This window comes from Balaenoptera musculus, chromosome 15 (assembly GCF_009873245.2).
Source record: "Balaenoptera musculus isolate JJ_BM4_2016_0621 chromosome 15, mBalMus1.pri.v3, whole genome shotgun sequence".
Classification (NCBI taxonomy): Eukaryota; Metazoa; Chordata; class Mammalia; order Artiodactyla; family Balaenopteridae; genus Balaenoptera; species Balaenoptera musculus.
The window spans coordinates 82,353,827-82,366,466 of NC_045799.1; positions in this window are offsets into that span (position 1 = coordinate 82,353,827).

A 12,640-nucleotide genomic window follows, 5' to 3' on the forward strand; every position below is an offset into this window, starting at 1 on the left:
GGATAAGGGAAGTAGAAAAGAAATATATTTTGTGCATCTGGCAATGTGGTGATGGCTGGTGATGGGTCCATGGTAAGGGTAGTTATTATACTATTCTGGGTTTTTTTTGCCCTGTGTGGATATTTGAAGTTCTCCATAATTAAAAGTTAAAAAGAAACCATTATGTCCTCTTACTCCAGGGGGCTGATCATCTGCCCCTTCCCCTGGCAGTAAATTGGAAGTTTTCTCAATTGGGTAAAAAAGGTCTTTGTACTAGAATACACTGGGCAATGTTGAAAGCAGATTTATCATGCTGAATGCAGGGGAATTAAATAAATTACATAGGGAACAGTGAGCACCCCCTCATCCCCACACCCCACTGGGTAAATGGAATGCTCTCAGCCAGGTGTAGATCCTCCAGGTAGGAGACTAGAAGATCCTTCTCTGGGAAATCTGACCACCCCAAGAGAAAAGACCTAAAGACACTGATGTTGTGGGCTCCACAAGGAAACAACCAGTCAGATTATCCCAGGGTCTCAGAGCTTCCGATCAGCTTTTTAGTACCTCACTCTTAAATGAACAGGCCAAGGGCCACCAGGAATCATCAAACATTTGAGGAAGGTCTTTGACATAATAGAGGCAAAACAAATAGCACTGGTAGGAGATTTGGAAGAAAAGTCATACAAAGAAAAAGAATTAAACAATCCTGGTATCATTAGTATACTCAAGAGATTAGCTATTGCTTCCAAGAAGCAAAAATAGGATGCTATTTTTAAAAACCCAAGAACAAAAAGTACTCTTAGAAATTAAAAATACATAGTAGAAATGAAAAACTCAACAGTAGGGTTGGAAGATGAAGTTGAGGAAATCTCTCATAAAGTAGGGCAAAATGATGAAGATAAAATAAAAAAGGTTATATAAATCTTGGAATCCAGGAGGTCCAAAATCTGAATAGAGCTATTCCAGAAGTAGAGAATGAAAAAATAGAGAAAAGAAAATTATCACAGAAATAATTCGAGTATTCTCCAAAGCAGAAGAAAACATTTCCAAACTTAAAGGATCCAGCGAGGGGTCCAGAAAAATGCATGAAAACTAACCTATGCCTAAAGCACATCACTGTGAAATTTCAAAACTCTGGTAAAAGAAAAGATCCTACAAATTTCCAGAGAGTAAAAATAAATCATGTACAAAAGATCAAGAATCAGAATGACTTTCTTCTTACTCACCTGCTGGTCATGAAACCTTTTATCACACCCAGTCAGCTAATCTATTCATGGGAGAATCCTAATGGGAACACATAGATGTATATATATAAGAAATCTGAACCAACTCTTCAGAAAAATTAACCCAGGCTCCTGTTCTTAAATTTGCATGATCAAGCACAAGAAGAAAATCAGCATGATGAAAGAGAAAGGCCAAGGTGAATGAAACAACAACTTTTGCTAGAAGACATATAATTCAGAGAAGGTAGGGGGAATTAAATCTCTAATTTATATTCTCAACAGGTTTGAGAAGCTAGATATTGCAGCCATAAAACAAGAAGATGCTATGAACCAGGAACAATCTGAGAAATTGAATGATTGCCGGGAAAAAAAATTCAAGAGAATGGTTTGAAGATAAAGATAAGGAAATCTTTCAGAATACTGACCAGAAAGTTACAGAGAGATGAAAAAGTTGGCAGAAAAATAAGAGACAGGATCAATTCAGGAGGCCCATCATCTGAGTACCTGGAGTTCCAAAAAAAAAGACAAAGGAGAAAACACAGGGAAAGACATTACCAGAGATATCATAAAAGAAAACTTATCAGAATTGAAGGAATCTCTAGGTTGAAGGGCTCACTGGATGCCAAGCAGAATAAATAAGAAAAAGACCAATACCTACATTCAATGCTGTGAAATTTCAGAGTGCCGAGAATAAACAGAAGATCCTAAAAATTTCCAGAAAGGAAAAATGTTACCTTCAAAAGAATGAGAATCAGACTAACATCAGATTTCTCTCTGGGAACACAGAATGCTAGAAGATTATGGAAAAATGCCTTCAAAGTTCTGAGGGAAAATTACTTAGAATTGAGAATTCTGTAGCCATATAAAGCATAATCATATTTTCAGATATAAACTCAGAGGGATTACCTTTCAAATACTAACAAAGCTATTTGAGAATGTACTCTTTCAGAAAAGGATGAAAACAATCTATCTCGGGATTACCTTTCAAATACTAACAAAGCTGTTTGAGAATGTACTCTTTCAGAAAAGGATGAAAACAATCTATCTCCAACCCCCACCAGAAAAAGAGCAAGACATAAGATACAAAAAAATGGTGGAACCAACCCAGAATTCCAATTAAAAGGAATCCCAGGATAAGAGTTAATGGAGTGAAGCTGGAAAGCTCTTTGTGCCATATTAGAACAGAAAGGCAGAGACCTTCAGGTAGAATGGCTTCAACAAGAGGAATGAAATAGATCCACGTAATAGACAGGATGACTAAGAAGCCAGATGATGTTAATGACATGATGAAGAAAATATGTCTGTTTCTCATCAATAAGAAGAAAGTAAGTAAGGCAATTAGAAACAACAGGGGAAAAATTGTGTAAGAAACTCATGGTCAAATGTGAAGCAAACAAGATGTGGTGTGATTTTGATCTTGATTCTGAAACAACTCATGAAACCAACAGACAAAACAGGCAAGTAACTCTGCATGCAGAAGAGATGGTGAATGTTGTCCTTGACACTATCAAAGTTCAGCAGACAAAAGATGCAGTTGGGGGACTTCCCTGGTGGTCCAGTGGTTAAGACTTTGTGCTTCCAGTGCAGGGGACAGGGGTTCGATCCCTTGTCGTGGGAAGGTCCGCATGCTGCGGGGTGTGGCCAAAAATAAATAAAATTAATTAATTTTAAAAGAAGATGCAGGTGGGGATGTAGAGGAGTGGAGCAGACGGTAGAGTACCAACATCTTCCTTCATCTAACTTGGAGGGATCACGTGTTTCAGGCTGACTGATTGAAAAGCAAAGACAGGTTCAAAAAAATATATTTCAAAGGACAAATAGAAGAACTGAAAACAGTAACTACAAAAGTGGGGGCAGGAGGAGGGAAGTGCTAGCTACCTAGCTCCTCATCTTTCATGATCGGGAGTCAACAGATGAAATCTTTTTAAAAAAATTTTAAAATTTTTTGTACAATTTTTAAAGGTTATACTCCATTTACAGTTATTACAAAATATTGGCTCTGTTCCCCATGTTGTACAACACATCCTTGTAGCCTATCTTACACCCAGTAGTTTACACCTCCGACTCCCCCACCCCTATTTGCCCCCTCCCCCCCCCAGTTTGTTCTCTGTATCTGTGAGTCTGCTTCTTTTTTGTTATATTCACTAGTTTGTTGTATTTTTTAGATTCTACATATAAGTGATGTCATACAGTATTTTTCTTTCTCTGGCTAACTTATTTCACTTAGCATAATGCCCTCCAAGTCCATCTGTGTTTCTGCAAATGGCAAAATTTCATTTTTTATGGCTGAGTAGTATTCCATTGCGAGTACACACACGCGCACACATGCCTGTGTGTACTACATCTTCTTTATCCATTCATCTGTTGATGGACAAGATGAAGTCTTAAACTGGTGGTGAATCAAGAAATACCAGTGTGTGTGTGTGTATATATATATATATATATATATATATATATATATGTTATTATTTGTAAGAATATTATATATCTGGTAGCATAAGTATAGAAAAAAATTCTGGGAGACTAGTCACCAAACTGCTAACCTCTGGTGGGAGATAGACAGGAGTCCCAATTTTGTCATGGGCGGGTTTTTTAGTAATAATTAAAAATTTAAAAACCTCAAAGACATTAGAATTGTGTGATCTCCTGGTGTGTCGCATGAATATGGATTTGAGTCCTAGATTCCTGAGGCACAACTACATACAATGAAAGCCTGATGAACAAGTTGGGAGTTACCAGTAATAAAAAGGCACTTTAGAGTGTAAGCGTCTCTCCTCCAAAGTAAACACCCTTTCACTCAGTTTGGGTGAATCATAATTGGGAAAATATTCCAAATCCCTGATTTGCTTGTCTTTGAAAAATGTGATTGTTTAGAAAACCTTTAAAATGGTTTTCTTTGTGTGTGGTGGGGGAAGGGGGCAGAGAATCATAACATTTAACAATTATTAAAAATTAGGGGAATTTTTATTGTTTATAAAGTCCTGGTCATTACCTGCATATTCAGTTAAATAAATACACTTAGGAAACCAAAATCCCTCTCTGGAAGCTTGCAGGTTTAGACACAAATACCCCTAGATTAAGAACAATCACAGGACACCTTAACAGAGTATTTTTATAGACATCTTCCATACCGGTAATGCTGATAATAACAGTATGATATTGGTGTTATATCTATTTTATAGATGAAGAAGTTGAAGCTCAGAGATTTAAGGGAATCACCCAGGATCCCACAGCCAGCAAACAGGGGAATATTTAAACCCACTCTGCAGATACCAAGTCTGATCCAGCTCATCTGCCTAACGTGGTGATTGCCAGGGACTTAATTGCCCTGGGGTTTATCCTGGTTCTTATATGCCTTGGCTTTTTAGTTCTCCACGCATTTTGAGGGAAGGAAACTCTGATGATTGTTAAACAATTCGTGGCAAGTCTCTAGTTTTGAGGAAAGGTGGGGAAAGAAATGTTGGGGTGATCAAGAAATTAGAATCCAAAGGAGGCTAGAAAGTGATTTTCATGGGACTTCTCTAGAAGGATTTCTGAGGAGCATAGCCACCCTAATAACCCTGGTAGACTGTAGACATGGGCTTTCTCTTTGCCCACGGCCATAAATCTGGCTTCTGAACTAAAAGTACTCTTCTATCAAAACCCGAGGAGTGGGAATTCCCTGGCGATCCAGTGGTTAGAACTTGGCTCTTTCACTGCTGAGGGCCCGGGTTCAATACCTGGTCAGGGAACTAAGATCCCGCAAGCTGTGTGCAGCAAAATGAACAAACAAGAAACCAAAACAGCAACAACAACAAAAAAAAAAACACAGGAGTTTTCTCATCTGAGTGATCAGGGGCCAAAGCAGCAGCCCTTTCTTTGAGCTTCCAGACCAGGTCTTCCCAGTAGAAGAGAAATAGCTCTTTGGCAAAACAATCTAGTGCTACCCAAATACCATATTCCAGGCCAATGGCAGGTTCATAGCTTTCCTAAGTCATTCACTGTTGGCACCCATCCCCTCTCACCCTCTTATCCCACCCACTTAGATACGAAGTATTCTGCAAAGGATTGCATTCATGGGGTGGAAACTCCTTCAGGGAAAGGATGTGTCAGCCAGATGGGTTCCATGAAACATCTCTAATGATACTTAGCCTCACCCTTTTTCCAACACAAGCTTCTCCTAAGACCAGCCCATTATTATCAAAACATTCCATCTGGATGCAATGTGGTTTATTTAGGATAACATTCAAGTCTCTTAATTTTCATCCATGAGTTGAGAATCTAACCAGAATCCATAAATTCAACTGCAGTAAGGGCAGTCTGTTTTCTTTGCAGCGAGTACTTTCCAGAGCGAAAATCAAACTGTTTTCCCACTTGATTCCAAGGACTCTCACTTTTAAAAGAGAAGTATGACAGCCTTGTCCTGTGCTCAGTTAAGACATCACAGACTTTGCTCTCTGAGCAAATTGCAACGTCTACATTGATTATACCTCTAAGGGACAACCTGAGATGAAAATTCACGGCAGAAATAGATGTGGCTTGTTGAGAAAGCTGCTCAAGCCTTTTAAAAAGAAGCAAATGTTGGGGGGCTGCGTTATGAGAAAGTTACCAACCATACCTCCCAAGTTTATTTAAATTGATGATGCTTCTGAATTAATCACTGACAATTTTTGAGCCTCTTTAGAAACTTGCTACTTAAGATACGAGGTAAAAACACACAAGTCACCCTCCACGTGCATCCAGGTGAAGCAGCTGACCTTTCCCTTTCCCCACTGAAAACCACAGCATACTGGTGTCCTCGAGAAAGGGAAGCCTTCAGTCTGGCTCTTCTGTCTCATTTATACATTGTTTGAATGATTCGCTTCTGTGATGGTCTCCACTACTAGAGGTGAGCCACAAAATGCAGGGACCATAGCTAATGGACCTTTTAAAATCCCTTGCCAAACAACCCGATTCAAAAACAGACAAAGGACTTGAATAGACATTTCTCCAAAGAAGATATACAAATGGTCAACAAGCACATGGAAAGATGCTAAATGTCATGAATCACCAGGGAAATGCAAATCAAAACCACACTGAGATACCACATCACACCCACTAGGATGGCTCCTATCAAAAACCCAGAAAATAACAAGTGATGGCCAGGATGTAGAGAAATTGAAACCCTTGGGCACTGTTGGTGGTAATGTAAAAAGGTACAGCTGCTACAGAAAACAGTATGGTGGTTCCTCAAAAATTAAAAATAGAATTACCATATGATCCAGCAATTCCACTTCTGGGTATCTACCCAAAAGAATTGAAAAAAGGATCTTGAAGAGATATTTGTACACCCATGTTCATAGCAGCATTATTCACAGTAGCTAAAACGTGGAAGCAACCCAAGTGTCCACGGACAAATGAATGGATAAGCAAAGTGTGGTCTATCCATACAATGGAATATGATTCAGCCTTAAAAAGGAAGGAAATTCCAGCACATGCTACAACATAGATGAATTTTTTTTGTTTTTTATTGATTGATTGATTGAAGTATAATTGATTTACAATGTATTAACTTCAGGTGTACAGCAAAGTGATTCAGTTATTTACAGATATATATGTTATTACAAAATATTGAGTATCGTTCCCTGTGCTATACAGTAGGTCCTTGTTTATCTATTTTATATATAGTAGTGTGTATATGTTACTCCCACATTCCTAGTTTGTCCCTCTCCCCTCCCCACCTTTCCCCTTCGGTAACTGTAAGTTTGTTTTCTATGTCTGTGAGTCTGTTTCTGTTTAGTAAATAAGTTCATTTGTATCATTTTTTAAGATTCCACCTATAAGTGATATCATATGATATTTGTCTTTCTCTGTCTGACTTACTATCCATGTTGCTGCAAATGGCATTATTTCATTCTTTTTTTATGGCTGAGCAATGTTCCATTGTATGTATGTATATATATACCACATCTTCTTTATCCATTCCTCTGTTGATGGACATTTAGGTTACTTCCATGTCTTGGCTATTGTCAATAGTGCTGCTATGAACCTTGGGGTGCATGTATCTTTTCCAATTATGGTTTTCTCCAGATACATGCCCAGGAGTGAGATTGCAGGATCATATGGTAGCTCTATTTTTAGTTTTTTGAGGAACCTCCATACTGTTCTCCTTCTTGAGGACATTAAGTGAAATAGGCTAAATACAAAAAGACAAATATTGTATGATTCCACTTAAATGAGGTAACTAGAATAGTCAAATTCGCAGAGACAGAAAGTAGAATGGTGGGTGCCGAGCTGGGGGAGAGGGAGGAAATGAGGGACTTACTGTTTAATGGATACAGTTTCAGTTTTCCAAGATGAAAAGATCCCCAGAGATGGCGGATGGTGATGTAACACAATATTCTGACTTTACACTTAAAAGTGGTTAAGATGGTACATCTTATATTATGTGTATTTTGCCACAACAAAAAGATTGGAAAAAAGAAAACTGACAGAGAACTCATATCCAAATAACATAAAGAATGCCTATAAATCAGTAAGAAAGACAGAAAATCCCAAAGAAAAAATGGACAACCCCCCCCCAATCTCCTGCAACCTTGAATATGCCCGTCACTAAAGGGATTCCAAATAGCCAAAGAAATACCTATTAGTAATCAGGAAGTGCAATTTAATATAATGTTCATATTAGTCAAAATGCAATTTAACATAATGTTCATATTAGCCCCAACTTAAAACAATCCGAATGTCCATGAATGGATAAATTGAGATATAGTCATCTAACAAAATACTATACAAACACTAAAGATAAATGAACTATAGCCATAACACAATAAGATGGATGAATCTCAAAAACATGATGTTGAATTAAAAAAACAGATGCAAAATAGTACATACTGGATGATTCCATTTACAGAAAGGCCAAAAAGAGGCAAAAGAAAACTGTATGCTGAGGGATTCATACTTAATTGATAAAACTGAATAAAAGAAAAAAAAGAAATGATTACCCTAAGAGTCATGAGAGTGGTTAGCTGGGGAGTGGGCCTGGGAGAGATTGGGATTGGGAGGGTGAATTCAGGTGTCTTCTGGGGCCTGGCAATGTTCTATTTCTTCATTTAGTGGTGATGACATAGGAGTTTCATTTTTCCATAAATGTGTCATATTTCACAGTAGAAATGTTTTTAACAGCAAAAAAAAAAAGAAATTCCTTGCACATTACCACATTTCCTAGTACACTGAGGGGCTTAATAAATGTTTGCTTAAACTATAAGATATAGAATGGATAAACAAGGGCCTACTGTATAGCACAGGGAACTATATTCAATATCCTGTGCTAAACCATAATCGAAAAGAAGATGAAAAAGAATATATATATTTATAACTGAGTCACTTTGCTGTACAGTAGAAATCAACACATTGTAAAAAAATTAAAAAATAAAACAAAAATGCTTACAATTCTACAGTACAATAAAGAGGAAAAGTGAACTAATATTATAAATTGATGCATACAAATGACAAGAGTGTTTTTAAAATATAGTTCCGGGGAAGGAAAAATGGAAGTCTTACAACAATTATGTGGGCTAAGCCCCATTCATCCAGGGAGGTCTTAGGCAGATAGAGGATTGATGTAGGCTTGAGGCACAGGTAGATGGATGCAGTATTGGTTTGCAGCATACTACAGTGCTGTGACAGGCACCCGAAAAGGGATGAAGCTGGGTTTGAAATATCGATCCTTGAAAATCTTTATCACGTTCGCTAAGCAGGAATAGGAGCTAGTAATTATATAGCATCCCTCTCTCACACAAACCAGAAGCCCAAATTAACTTAATTTGTTTATATTAATGCCTTTAAATAATGAGGCAGAGCTCCCACACCTTTCTTGGTACTCAGGGAATCTTTCTCACATTCATCTGCACTTGTTTCTATTTTTGCCCAATCAGGGTAACATTAGAGGCTCGCCAGATCTCCCGATGAGTTTCATTTAAACACTGTGTAGAATGGACACAGCAGTGATCTGGTGACTGGTCAAACACATCTGTAGGACTGGGGAATTGGGTCACCTCCTTGCCAGCAGAAAATGTGGTTAATATTTGCCACAGAAGGGCACCGCTATAGCTCTTTTTTGATAATTAGCCCAAGAGTCTGTGATTCGTGAATTTTCCAGTTTTTTTAAAAATAAATTTATTTATTTATTTTTGGCTGCGTTGAGTCTTTGTTGCTGCACGCAGGCTTTCTCTAGTTGCGGCGAGCGGGGACTACTCTTCGTTGTGGTGCGCGGGCTTCTCATTGTGGTGGCTTCTCTTGTTGCGGAGCACGGGCTCTAGGCGCGCGGGCTTCAATTGTTGTGGCTCGCGGGCTCAGTAGTCGTGGTGCACGGGCTTAATTGCTCCGCGGCATGTGGGATCTTCCCGGACCAGGGCTCGAACCTGTGTCCCTTGTACTGGCAGGGAGATTCTTAACCACTGCGCCACCAGGGAAGCCCTCCAGTTTGTTTTAAATCACGGACTTCCTTTCTTCTTGTTAGGCTGTCTCCATCTTCCCATGAGTCAGTGTGTGCTTGGGGAATCAAAAAGCGAGCTCTAAATTATTGGTATCCGTTTAATCAAATAAGAGGGAATGTTAATCTTTGGCTCTCCTTTCCCCTCGTGTTCCTGAGGCAGACATTAGGCTTTTGGGGGCTGTTCAGTTCTCTTCCTATTAGGGAGAAAGAACCTACTGTGTATAGTTTGGGCAGGAGGCAACACTCCAGTTCCCACTATGCAGGTAAAACGGGCTTTGTTTTTCCTTCTCACTGTCCCCAGACAGCCAGGGCAGGGGGCCTGCTTTAGACTCAACCAGTTGGGAACTCCTTCTAGAGCTTATAATCTTTTTAAAAAAATTTTTATTGGAGTATGGTTGATTTACAATGTTATGTTAGTTTCAGGTGTGCAGCAAAGTGAATCCATTATACACATACATATATCTACTCTTTTTAAGATTCTTTTCCCATATAGGCCATTACGGAGTATTGAGTAGAGTTCCCTGTGCTATACAGTAGGTCCTTATTAGTTATCTGTTTTACATATAGTAGTGTGTATATTTCAATCCTAATCTCCCAACTTATCCCTCCCCCCTGTAACCATACATTTGCTTTCTGCATCTGTTACTCTCTTAGAGCTTATATTCTTGAGAATAAGGACAGATGGCATTAATTCCTAGGGGAGCAGGACTGGCATCCCGGCCACACTGTTTCTGACAAAAGAATCTGCTCCTTGGCTGTTCAGATGTGTTGATCATGGCCCATTGTTTAATCACAAAATCTAGCAAGGATTTTATGACTCCCTGAAGTTCTTGTAATACATCTCATTTTTGCTTATGTTACCTAGCGTTGTTTTGGACATTCTGGCCAACATACCTCTGTTTTGGACTTTTGCACCTCACTGCCCTCTACCTTTAGTTAGGACGATAGAAAGTAAACGGATGCCTTTCACAGCGGTTCTCAAACAAGAGCTTGCATCAGGATCACCTGGAGAACTTGTTCAAACACAGACTGTTGGGCTCACCTCTCGAGTTTGATGCCATTTAAGGCGGGTGGTGCCTGAGAATTTGCATTTCTAACAGTCCCCAGGTGACCCTGCTGCTCGGGTGACCACACTTTTGAGAATCACTGGCCTAGAATATAGTAGAGCTTCCCCCAAGCTTGTCATAAGACAAGCAAAAATATTTAGCCAGTAAACAATGATTCAGGGTCTTACTTGGGATTTCCTTTGGTTTGCTGATTTCTCTGGTTACTGTTGCCTCTATATTATAGATGAGATACAACAAATTTAGAGAATTTTTAATCTTATTTTTCTGGACCAATAGAAATCATAAAATCTTGAAGGAGTAGTAGTCCAGAACCTTGGACATCTCTTTTATTTCTAATAAAATTGTCATGTCTGAATTTTTTTAATTGAGCTTATTATATTCTTAATAGTGTCTTAATTACTTTTATTTGGGTAATCAATTTAATTGATTAGAACATTGCTCATCTAAGTGGGAGCTACTCTATAAACAAAATTACCTTTTTAAATGAATAATAGCAGTTCAATTATTTTCTCCTTTTCACTCATGACCTTACCTGTTTCTGAACACAGACTGTGGGGTTCAGCTATGATCTTTAAAGAAAGACTTTGGAATTATTTTTCTGCAGTTGCCCCTAATTACTTGGCTGCATCTATTTGAAGAAATAATCTATTTCTCAAATAATTCCACAGCCATAAAACAACTACACACCTATCAGGATGGCTAAAAGGAAAAATAACACCAAATGCTGGCAAGAATGCTGAGCAGCATTGCTGGTAGGTAAGTGAAATGCTACAGCCACTCTGGAAAAGAGTTTGGCAGTTCCTTATAAAACTGAACATGTAATTTCTTTATCACTCAGCAATTATACTCTAGGGTAGCTATCCCAGAGGAATGAAAACTTCTGTTCACATAAATACCTGTACACAAATGTTCATAGTAGTTTATTTGTAATGGCCAAAAATTGGAGTTAGCTCAGGTGTCCTTCAAAGGGTGATTGGTTAAACAAACTGTGATACATCCGTACTGTAGAACACTACATAGTAATAAAAAGGAGGGAACTATTGATACACGTAACTACCTGGATGACTCCCCAGGGAATTATACTGCATGAAAAAAAACTATCCCTGAAGATTACATTCTATATGATTCCATTTATGTAACGTTTTAAAATTGACAACATTTAAAAATGGAGGACAGACTAGTGGTTGCCAGGTGTTGAGAGTGGGACAAAAGGTGTGGGTATAAAAGGGCAACATGAGGGATTCATGTGGCATTGGAACTGTTCAGCATTTTGACCATGGTGGTGGATACTTGAACCTACACATGTTAAAACTGTATAGAATTTAATACACACACACACACACACATCAGTATAAGTAAAACTGGGAAAATCTAAATATCACTGGATTGTATCAATGTCAGTACCCTGGTTGTGATATTATATTGAATACTACGATTTTGCAAAATGTTACCATCAGGGGAAACTGGCAAAGTATCCAAAGGATCTCTCTGTATTATTTCTTACAACTGCATGTGAATCTACAATTATCTCAATAAAAATTTCAATTAGAAAAAACAAGTAAAAAACCTTACCAATGATAATAATGTACTAAGACTTGCATCAAGTTTAGGTTGTAATTTAGAGAAAGATCCTAAAGGCTTCTGGGCATAAAAGAATAAATAAATGTGCTAATTAAACATGATTTTATACACCTAGTTGTTTTAAAAATCTGATGTTTAGGTGAAAAGTAAAAGAATGTTAGATGCCAGATCTATGAAAGACCTTAAAGTCTTGTCTGATCTAGCCACTGGCCTCAGAGGCAGCAGCTCAGGTCCAGATGTGTCCTCAAGAGGCATTTTTTATAGCTGCCTCTACTCCCACAAGGGATCCCCTGCACAGTATTCCGAACAGATTTCCCTAGGGTAATAGAACTTGC